At 39.0% G+C, this 12,253-nt stretch overlaps 1 long non-coding RNA gene across 1 annotated transcript in view; it reads right to left on the reverse strand.

The window, feature by feature from the left end:
• Positions 1-942: 942 nt before the first annotated feature.
• Positions 943-12,253, reverse strand: part of LOC141352953 (uncharacterized) — a 138,131-nt gene continuing 126,820 nt past the window's right edge. The window contains exons 2-3 of the long non-coding RNA XR_012359992.1: positions 6,055-6,217; positions 943-1,084 (exon numbers count right to left, since the gene is read on the reverse strand). This is a non-coding gene — a long non-coding RNA (uncharacterized lncRNA). The remainder of the gene's footprint in view (positions 1,085-6,054; positions 6,218-12,253) is intronic.

The raw sequence follows: 12,253 nt of genomic DNA on the forward strand, positions 1-12,253 counted from the left end.
CTCACGTGTATGATGTCACAGCAGTAGGCAGCCCAAATATAAAGACCCATAATCCCTCCCACTCTGAAGTGTTACTAAACTCGATGGAAAAGCTAACCAAGCCAAAATGAGGTGACCTGACCTGACCCAAACCATACTGTGGGGTACTATGCAATGGAAAAGCGCCAGGACAGTACCCTTTAAAAAGGATCCCATTTAGGTACAGATATTTGGTACCAAAATGTACATTTAAGGTACTAATATGCGTTCTTTGGTAGCAGTATGCCTCTGATATGAACTATTTAGGTGCAAAGGTGTACCTTTTGAAAGGGTACCATACCAGTGATAGCCAAAGACCATTTTTGACCATTTTGTCTGACATTGTATACCTGCACATACCAAAGCCATAACCATATTCTTAACATGGGGAACCAAAAAATTCAGGGCTAAGTGCAGTATAGATATTAAAAATATCAAAATATTGATTATGGGGGGGGGGGGGCAACGTCTATTGTGGTTGTGTCCCTGGCACATATTGTAGTCCATTTGTGTGTGCATGGGTTGTGTATGTGTGTGCTGCTGGTAAATGTGCACATTATCCTCAAATTATACCACGGGTCTGTTGAATGCTGCATTCTGATTGGCTGAGAAATATTCTATGGGTGTTGATTATTTTTCTGTAAACCGCACACCTATTTTTTCAAATGTCTTAAAAATAGGCACCAGAGCAATGTTTGTGGTAACCGTGGTATAAGAGGAATAATTGACTCCGGTCCTTTGAATTATTTGAAAATAATGCACACCTGCGGTGTAACGGCACTCCGCTTCGCGTCGTGCCGCATTACCACCTTGGTGTGCATTATTTTCTTATAATTCAATGGCCCGTCGTCAATTATTCCTTACATGAAAAACAGCATATTTAAATCATTCTGCTTTGCCCATTATACAGTAACTCACATGCAATCGGGACCCCACAATGTCACAGAAGGCTGCAGGATGCGTTCCAGTGCACCTGGTCTTGTGATTGAAGTCAATGGGTTGAACAATGAGAATTTCTTAAGCCAGAGAACTGAGAAGTCATACCTGGAGGGCACAGAGCCACGGTCTGCACTGACCAAAGAGACCATTAGTGATGCATGCCTATGCATAACAAAAACTAATAAAGCAAACATACAATATTTAAAGAGCTTATAGTGAACTGTACGTTAATTCTCTTTAAATTGACCCTTAACTTTACATGATATCTTAATTTACAAATCATCTTTTCCACCCTGTCTAAACACTGATCTCATCTAATTGCAAATGACCACTTAACCATGGGCTTTACAAGGTCATAACCTTCACGCATCACAGATATGTCAACACAACAAGACCCTGTGTTCATTAAAGGCGGGGTCCATGAAACACTTTGGAAAAGGGATTCAGGCCGACTACCAAAACACACTTGTAGCCTATTAGCAGTAAGGGGCGTGTCTACTAACCGACATCGTTGCCTGGGTTGGGTATGTGAGAGGCGGGACTATCAAAAGAAGGTCCAGATTCTATTGGGGTAGGGGTGTGTTTGTTTAGGTGATTTAAAATGTCCACATTGGCTTTCAGAGATCATGCACCCCCGCCTCTAAGAAGCTACTGTGCATTTTGGGCATGATGCATCTTTAAGTTGTGTTGCGTTTAAGAGACAAAGTTTTAGACCCTGATGACCCATAATCTCAGTTTGATACAGAAGCTTCTGCTGGGTTACGATAGGAAACCTTTTAAAACTGTGAACATATTCATTAGACCTAATTATCTGATACAATACAGCCATTTGGCAACTGTACAAAAATTCATAGACCTAAAAAAAGCTTAGTTTTTTGGGCTTCAAATTATGCTCAGTGTTTAAAACTGATATGCTTAAAAAGTTCAGTTCAATTCAGTTTGAGTATCTATTTTTTCTTTTCACAGAGTTGCGTTGCTGCAAAGAAGCTGCGCAGAAAACACTTTAAAATGTATATACATATGAAGAGCTCAGATGCAAAACCCTGAGGCCAAGATTAAGCGGATTTTAGCGAAAGTATTTAATGAACATATATAATAATAACATTCAGGTAATATGATTATATCATTTTTGAAGGGAGGTGGTGTTTCGCGGCTTTTCTGAGCTCCTCATATATACTTATAATAATAATAATAATAATAAAAGGGCTTTTCCCACTTGAAATAGTTAAACCTGGGTTATTCTAAACCCCAGGATAATGGAATCCAGGGTTATAATGTTTCACATTTCACACTGTTCTTACCTAAACAGGGGTTAAGAGATAACCCTGTGTATTTATAATCTGTTGTGCATTCCTACACTAGGTTAACATTTTCATTTGCATATTTGCGGTGTCAACAGTCATGATTGAATAAAAAGCGATGTCAAACTGACTAAATTAAAATAGCGCGCTGCCCCTTTAAATAACAACTGGTCTTCCGTTAACCCTGGGTTAATTTCAGGGATACAAGTGTAAAACGCTCCTTTACCTAGATTAAAAGTGGGATTAGAAGAAGGTAAATTTCCTCAAATGTCGTCCTGTCAGTCATTACTATCCTCACATGAAAAATGAAATCTCCCGCAGCAAGCTTTTAAGTGTTATAAATTGCATGTGCAGTGAAGAGAGTTGCGAAAAAGGCTACAGAATGTGACTCTTAAAACTTTCTCTTAAAGCGACAGTAGCCCCTATTTTTCTGATTGAAAAAAATTATCCAATCTGTAACTGAAAGAACATTGTATGATCCAAACTGTGAGTTTTGAGTATATCTAGTGTGGAGATGAGCAGTAACTGTTGGCTTGTATGGAAATCCAGATTTTAGTTTGTTAAAGAGAACCTATTGTCTGATTCACATTTTTACATTTCCTTTGGTGTGTAAGTGTTTATTAGTACATGTTAACGATATGCAAAAGGTACAAACCCCAAAGTAAACAATGACGCGAGTAATCGTTCCCATCGTAAATCTCTTTTCTTGTACTACAACAAACACACGGATTAGGGCTGGGCGGTATGACGGTATATTCCGTTACCGCGGAATAAAATGTCAGACGTAACAGATTTTTCTATTCCGTCTATTCCGCGGAATGCAAATAAGTGGGCGTGGCTAACTCTGCCCTCCAGCATGTTAGACTGAGTGTGACGGGGAAGCGCAAGGAGCTGCGACGCCAAATAAAGAGTTCTTCTCGCACATAATGCTAATTGTAAAGTTTTCTGAACTTTAAGCAAGCTAAGACAAAACTCGCGTTTATATCAGTGACACGTGCGCTGCTGGAGCGATGTAGTTTGATGCGCCATTTGCTTATACAAACATATTTCATCGGAAAGACGAGAAAGAGATGCAAATGTTAAGGTCTAATAGAAAGTAAAGGGCGTCAAGACCTTAAAACAAACTTTATGATCATCACATCATAGCACCTGTCACATTTATAATATCTAGAGCTTCTTCTCTCATATACAGGTATTTATCCTGTCTGTAGGTTTTGCATATATTTATACCTGTTCATTTTACATATTGCATATGTAATGTATGCATAAATACAAAATACAATGAAGCCATACTATAGCTTCAATAGTCTATTAAAATGAATAACTCAATTAAAAACAAGATTCTGTCTAATCAAGACTTATCTGTTGTTATTTTCTGGGCATTTTGACTTAACATTATTCACTTTAAATTGCTCATATTTTAAAACTGTGGTGAGCATTTAGTTAAAAGCTATAGTGAGTGGTGTATTTCTGTACATTTTTATTATCAAAAAACAATAAAAACTGAAATATTCAGTTCCATGAAATAAAATGACTCATTCCGTGAAATAGATTTTTGGTCATTCCGCCCACCCCTAATACGGATTGTAGGTAAAGGTTTACTTCCTGGACTTGGTGATGTAGAGAATCTTTCAAACAAGGTAAGGAGCGTCACATTTCCAGCTGATGTCAGAAGTATTCAGGCCAATCACAACGAACAGATTAGCTGGCCAATTAGGGACACAGCACTTTTCAAATTCGTGCGTTTCAGAAAGTGAGTGAAATCTGGAGCTTCAAAAATGTACGGTATGTGGAAAATAATGTGTTTTTACCATAAACCACGCAAACACATTGTATTATACCAAATACACAAAACAACATCGTTTTTAACAATGAAATATGTGTTTTTTTAAAAACAACAGCATCAAAAACAACATCAAGAGTAGCAGATCAAACATTATGGTTTTGGCTATGTACTGACCAAATTTGCCCCTTGGTAAAAACTTATTGAGGTGTGCTATGTACTAGTATGCCCTTAATGTCGAGTGGCATTTTCTTATATGTGACTTCAGTTAATATTTCAGATTCAGAACCTGAAGTTTACAGATATTTCAGTTCAGTTAGAACCAAATGTTTGTATTTTGATTATTTTATATGTGTTATTTGTGTTTTGATATAGAGGTTTTGTCTCAATATTCTACTTTAAAAGTAATGTATATTTTATACTTGCATTCATTTCGGCCTACTAAAAACTAAAGAGTGCCTGCCCAAAGGGCTACCAGGGAAGCCCTGTAAAACAACCTTAGGGGTGGTTTCCCAGACAGGGATTATCTTAAGCCAAGACTAGGCCTTCATTAAATTAGGATATTTAAGTCATTTTTAAAAGCATAATTTATAAATAAACACTACTGGTGTGCATCTTGAGACCAACACTCGCACTGATATATTTTAAGATATGTCAGAACAAGTTATTTTCGATCAAGACAACACTAACATTTAAATTAGTCTAGGTCTAGTCTAGGAAATCGCCCCTAAGGGGTGGTTTCGCGGACAGGGATTAGCTTAAGCCAGGACTTGGCCGTAGTTTAATTAGGAAATATAACTAGTTTTAACAAACATGCCTTACTAAAAAATATTACTTGTGTGCATTTTAAGGCAAAACAAGGGCACTGATGTATTTTAAGATATGTCAGTGCAAGTTGTTTTCGGTTTGGAAAGCTTCTAAATTTATTTTTGTCTAGGACTAGTCTAATCCCTGTCCGGGAAACTGCCTTTAAATGTCCTAAATAAGACCTAGTGCTGGCTTAATCAAAACCCTGTATACACCCCTTAAGTGTCTATGAGATTCTTCTACAGTATTTAGAGCAATGTTAAAGGGGCCATGGCATGAAAATCTGACTTTTTTCATGTTTAAGTGCTATGATTGGGTCCCCAGTGTTTCTATCAACCTAGAAAATGTGAAAAAGATCAACCTTAGTTTTGGTAAACCATTCTCTTAAAGCACATAAGAAAATAGGTCGTTGAAATTTGGCTCTCCTTATGATGTCATAAGGAGCGCTTATTATAATAATACCACCCCTTAATCTGCACTATCCAACCACAGCACTGCCATTTAGTGCAGAGAAAAGCACAATTGAGTTTTAATTGCAATCATTGTGATCAGTGTTTGAATTTTATCAGCTCATTTGCATTTTTAAAGGACACACCCAAAACGGCACATTTTTGCACACACCTACAAAGTGGCAATTTTAACATGCTATAATAAATTATTTATATGGTATTTTGAGCTAAAACTTCACATATGTGCCCTGGGGACACCAAAGATTTTTTTTGACATCTTAAAAAAGTCTTGTGCCATGGCCCCTTTAACAAAGTATAAAACCCTAACCTAGTAATTCAAGAGCCATTTTCAATGGTTATTATTGAATTTGCTTCATTGTTCTTTATTTTCCAAAAGATTTATACTGTTCTTTATATGTTACAAAAATACTTCCACATTTCATGTTCTTCAGATACGTGTACTGGTTATTGTGTTTTTAAAGCGACAGCGCATACAAAGATTTCGGGAAAAAAGGGCAGAATAAAAAGTTCTTTGTGGACTTAAAGAGGTTATATTATGGCATCAGGCTGTAAAACCCATTATGTGTGTGATTGGAACCTTTATTAAGAGTGTATTCTCAATCAATCACGCTATCCCAGAAAAGTAAAGACCCTACTAAATAGCAAACTAGAGACTGTGACAAACGAAGCACGGCCCATTAATCACTGGCTAAAAAAACATTGTGTTAATGTCAGACCAAGACTCTCTCACACTCACCTGATCAATCCCCACATTATGATCCCAGGGTATCCTGAGTGCAAGGCCGACCAGACCAGACCATTAAACCAGAGCTGAGATTTACATCTGAAGACATCTGGTCCAGGCTTTGGAGTTTGGTATGAGGTGTTCATGCCTCTCCTAACTGTGGCCACCAGAAGGTCTATAATAAGAATTGGCAGCTTAGCTAAACCAGGCTGACATTTTAACGTGGTACATCATATGTGGGTTATTTTAACACATTACTTTAAATGGAATGTAGTAGTATGTTTATATGTGTGTATGTTTCTGTACTATGCATGTTCAGATGTGTTTACACGTGAAACCAGTATTTCTCAGATGTTTGTCTGTTTTTTTCAAGTGTGTGTAAGTGTGCTTCACGATTGCCCCCCATCACTTTTTGTCTCCCCTTTCGGCTTTTAAATTGCTGTTGCAGCGAGCATCTTTGTGCAGCGTTCATTCGCTCATGTTCTCGCTCGTACTACTTGGGTTCTCTCTCTCTCCTTCTCTTCGTGTTTTCTGTAGTTGGCTGCTGCAACGCTGCATAACAATAACAAGCTGGAGTGCGTGTCTGTCTGAGACTAATGCCTTCAAACACAGCTTTCTACACTTCTCCTCAGAGACGCATCTTAACCATCCACTAACCAATCCCTCTTCTCTGTGCATAATCCTCCCCAAAAAATGTTTGCATACACACATTTTAGTTGTAAGTACAGCGTTGACTGTAATAATAAAAAAATTATGTTGATGGACAGGTTAAAAATGTAGAGTTAATAGTATATATTTACTAATTTCCCTGTTTTCTGTGGTTTGTTTTATTTTTTTCATGTAAATCTGCCTCAAAAAAATAAATAAATGCAACATTGTAAATTAATCAGCATTTTTAACATTATTTTGACTGCTAAAGGCTGGGCCACACTAAAGGATTTTTAAAATCTTAATAGATTTTCTAAATGTAAAAGACCACAAACATGACAATCAGTGTTTTATTTCAACTCTTTGCAATAATAATCATACATTGTTATTAATATTGTTTACAACAAACTAAGATTTATAATTAAATCATGGCTTTTGTGGTTTGATAAACGCAGGACGATATATTTTATGTTTGGCAGATGTTTTGCTAAAGCAGTGGTACAAACACAACGTTAGTATCCTCATAGGTAAAATATATATAAATATATATATATTCAGATATATTCTTCATACTTGCTTTAAAGGGGACATTTCACAAGACTTTTTAAGATGTCAAATAAATCTTTGGTGTCTTCAGAGTACGTATGTGAAGTTTTACCTCAAAATACCATAAATAATAATGTTGTTAAAATTGCCACTTTCTAGGTGTGATTAAAATGTGCAGTTTTTGGGTGTGTCCTTTAAAATGCAAATGAGCTGATCTCTGCACTAAATGACAGTGCCGTGGTTGGATAGTGCAGATTAAGGGGTAGTATTATTCCCTTCTGACATCACAAGGGAAGCCAAATTTCAATTACCTCTTTTTTTCACATGCTTGCAGAGAACGGTTTACCAAAACTATATCTAGATTGATAGAAGCACTGGGGACCCAATTATAGCACTTAAACATTGAAAAAGTCATATTTTATGATATGTCTAAACTACCTAGCAACAACATAGCAATGTGATAAAAACAATGAAAACACCTTGCCAACTGCACAGCAATGTCCTGGCAACCACCCAAACACAGTAGCATTATGCTGAGCATTTAAACTTGCCTGCAGAAGATGTAAAAATATAGTTGTACTTTACCGTTGCATCAGGGACTATAGGAACAATGCCATTTTCCCCATATGTACAGCACATTATTAATGACAGTAAAGCTCGACTTGGAGTCAGTTCAATGAAGTTGCTAAATTATAAACTTTGTTATATAGTACAAAACATCAAAAGTGCTTTTACTGTTCTCTCTCTCTCTCTCTCTCTCTCTCTCTCTCTCTCTCTCTCTCTCTCTCTCTCTATGTAGTCTGGAGTCGCTCAAACACGTCACCATTGTGCATTTTTACTTAGAAAATCTACTTATAGTCATTAAAGGACAAGTTCTGTATGTTACATCTAAAGCCCTGTTTTCAGATTGTTTATGGTGAAATAGAACGATTTTGACTGAAATTTCGACATATGCGGCTGCCCCGAGAATTTTTGGGTGTTTATTGTTTCACCTCCCACCTCTATAATGGCTGAATAGGTGCACTGGAACAATCCTTCCTAAAATGTATTAACCTTAGTTTACAAAGACGTGAAACTCACCGAGTGGTCAGGGGTGTTGACTGATATGCTCACACAAAAATCGCTGCAAAAGATGCTTTCCAACAGGTGTTTTAGCATTCGTTGTAAACTTGTGGACCTATTTTTCCAAATGCCTCACACCCGTACATTCTTCCATTGAGAGCTTGAATAATAGACACTCCAACCCAGGTGGTGACGATAATCCACCTTTGCCAATTGCAAGAATACAAACAACGCTCCCGGCGCGGAGTAATACCGTACCTCACAGCACATCTAATACAAGTCAATGGAGTTGGCAAAAACTACAGTAAAACACCTGTCGGAAAGCATCTTTTACAGCGATTTTTGTGTGAGCATATCAGTGAACACCCCTGACCACTCGGTGAGTTTCACGTCTTTGTAAACGAAAGTTTAATGCATTTTAGAAAGGATTGTTCCTGTGCACCTATACAGCTATTGTAGAGGTGGGTGTTGAAACAACAAACACCCGAAAATTCTCAGGGGCAGCATCATATGTCCAAATTTCAGTCAAAACCGTTCTATTTCATCATAAACAATCTGAAAACAGGGCTTTAAGTGTAAAATACCGAACTTGTCCTTTAAATAAACATTAACCACTAAGAATTCTGGGTCACATGAGACAGGGTCAAGTCAGGTGACTGTACAACTTACCCATTTATACCTAAAGGCATCATTACATTCTTTCTTTTATGCACACACGCACACACACACACACACACACACACACACACACACACACACACACACACACACACACACACACGTTGGCGTATGTGGTTTTCCATAGACGCAATGCATTTTATACTTTACAAACTGTTATATTCTATTCCCCTAACCTACCCCAGTCCCTAACCTGATGTCACAAAAACCTGTTGGCAGTCTTTAATCTATGAAAAACTACCATTTAGTATGTTTTTTTTTTTTGCTTTCAGTTTATTTGGACACTTGCTGTGTCCATGGTTATAGCATAGTAAACATGTGATTATACAGTATTCATGTCCCCATAAACCACATATACCAACCCACAAACACACATGCGCGCACACACACACAATCACAAAAGTAATCAGTAAACAAATATTAAGAACCTTTTGAACTTGTCTCACATGAACCGTGGACGCTCTTGATCCGTCTCACGATTCCTGCAGGCTGTCTGTTCACCTCTCTGCTTATCTTAGTTTCTCCCATATTTATCCTTTCTATACACGTGCTGACAGTAGAGTAAGGTGTGGGCCAAAGTTGAGGCTGTGAGCCAAGCTCTCGTCGTGTCAATTAAGGCTATCATGCCCCTCCCAAAAGCTCTTTAAGTGAGCCAAAGTTCAGCTGAAGGGCAAAAACTTTGACTTCCAATGGCGGTCATGTGGCTAGCTGCCTCCTCGCGCAGCTCCGCTCTGAGGCCCTTATCTGATTCCACTCCACCAAAGCTGCTGTTGACAGCAAAGTACAGCCAGTTTGAAGAACAGCACGTTCATTCTCTGAGACGCCCCATAATCAGAGAAAGAGAGAGAGAGAGAGAGTGGAGCTTTATATTATTATATCCTTCATGTATTTGCAAAGACTTTATCTCTGCTGAATTCTAGTTGATAGTTAAAAAAGCTTCTGCACAAACCGTCTATGAACCTCAGTCAAACATAAACTTCATAGCAGCTAGCCGGAGGGCAACAGACAACTTTACAAACAACGCACACTAGAGAAAAATAGAGAGTTGTTTTGTGACGCACACATAAAAGTGACAGACCAAGCGAAACGCAAGTCAACACAATTATCATAATGTCTAGGTTGGATAAAGATCCACATTCACACAAACATACTTAAGCAAAGACGCGAATCAACACAACTACACACCCTCGAAACTCAATTACTCAGATACTTAACTAATCACACAAACACGCTCGCTTCAATACACTCTCTGATGGCTGATGTAGCCAAAAACAGACATAATGTTCCTCGAAACATCTACCCCCCTCGGTTCCGTTTTTGCTATTTAAAACAAAAATGCTCGGCTTCGTGCTGGCGCCACGGCAGGCGGATTACGCACACAAAGGTTTGAATTGTTAATCTGGCAACCCACGTTAGCGAGTGGTGGGGGGATGTCTCGCACGAGCTCCGAAATCGAGCTTATGTTCTCTCAACGGGGAGTCAGCAGTCTCCAACTGCGTCCTCTGACTCACCAACGCCTGCGCGGGGCCAATAACGCCGCAGTCTGTGTTGTACCTAGAGTACATTACGCCACAAAACGCTCCCTCTGCGCATCTTGCTGTGCGGGGGACAGGCATTTGCGTAGCTCGGGTACAGTATGTTACTAATAGATGCTAAAAGTAGTGGTTCAGAGGGTCTTGTTCGGATATGAGTTTGCAATTTTCTGCAGGCAAATTGGTAAAAAGAAAATCAGTGATGGAAATCTAGCATGAATCATTGATGTTGATCAAAGTGATATTAATAGAAAGAATATGTACGTGAACATATGTTTTCCCCCAGGCTTAGTGTGTTAGCAATCCTTCATTTGACACTTTTCCCTAATTGCCATAAGCAATCCAGTCCGATATTTATTCCGTATGCTGGCGAGTTTTATTTTTGCTTCCTTATATCAATAACTCGGATTGCCTTGTGGGACCACTAAACACACATTTGGGCACACCGCAGGGAAAACTGCAGCTGTGAGGCCTCTTAGCAGGGCTTTGGTGTCTTAAATCACACCAATCATAATGCAATAAAAAGACCATCAGTCTAAGCAATAGCCAAAGGGTGGCAGAATATACCAGCCAGGTACCAACCGTATACAGTATTTAAAGACCACATAGGTTGATGATGTTGTTTTCTTTTCTGTGTTGATATTTTTCCTGTTAGAACGGGAAGCGCATAATCACCTGGACTTCAGTAGGATATGGCTTCATCGGACGTATACGTGTTGCCAAGGTTATGCGCCTGGCCCGAAGTTAACTTCCGGTTTGTGTTTGTTAGAACGGGAAGCGGATAATCACCTAAACTTAAATAGGATACGGCTTCATCAGACGTATGCTTCTTGCCGCGGTTACGCACCTGGCCCAAAGTTAACTTCCGGTTTGTGTTTGTTAGAATGGGAAGCGAATAATCACCTGAACTTACATAGGAAACTGCTTCATCGGACATATGCGTGTTGCCACGGTTATGCACCTGGCCTGAAGTTCACTTCCGGTTTGTGTTTGTTAGAATGGGAAGCAGATAATCACCTGAACTGAAATACGATATGGCTTCATCGGACGTATGCGTGTTGCCACGGTTACGCGTCCGGCCTAAAGTTAACTTCTGGTTTGTGTTTGTTAAAACAGGAATCAGATAATCACCTGAACTTAAATAGGAAACTGCTTCATCGGACATATGCATGTTGCCACGGTTATGCGCCTGGCCCGAAGTTCATTCCCGGTTTTTGTTTGTTAGAATGGGAAGCGGATAATCACCTGAACTTAAATAGGAAACTGCTTCATCGGACGTATACATGTTGCCACGGTTATGCACCTGGCCCGAAGTTTGTGTTTGTTAAAACGGGAAGCGAATAATCACCTGAACTTAAATAGGATTAGGCTTCATCGGATGAATGGTTGTTGCCACAGTTACGCGCCTGGACCGAAGTTAACTTCCGGTTTGTGTTTGTTAGAACGGGAAGCGGATAATTACCTGAACTTAAATAGGATATGGCTTCATCGGATGTATGCGTGTTGCCACGGTTATGCGCCTGGCCTGAAGTTCATTTCCGGTTTGTGTTTGTTAGAATGGGAAGCGGATAATCACCTGAACTTAAATAGGAAACTGCTTCATCGGACGTATGCGTGTTGCCACGGTTATGTGCCTGGACCGAAGTTAACTTCCGGTTTGTGTTTGTTAGAATGGGAAGCGGATAATCACCTGAACTTACATAGGAAACTGCTTCATCGGACGTATGCGTGTTGCCACGGTTATG

The sequence above is a fragment of the Misgurnus anguillicaudatus genome, chromosome 21 (genome assembly GCF_027580225.2).
Source record: "Misgurnus anguillicaudatus chromosome 21, ASM2758022v2, whole genome shotgun sequence".
NCBI classification, from domain to species: domain Eukaryota; kingdom Metazoa; phylum Chordata; class Actinopteri; order Cypriniformes; family Cobitidae; genus Misgurnus; species Misgurnus anguillicaudatus.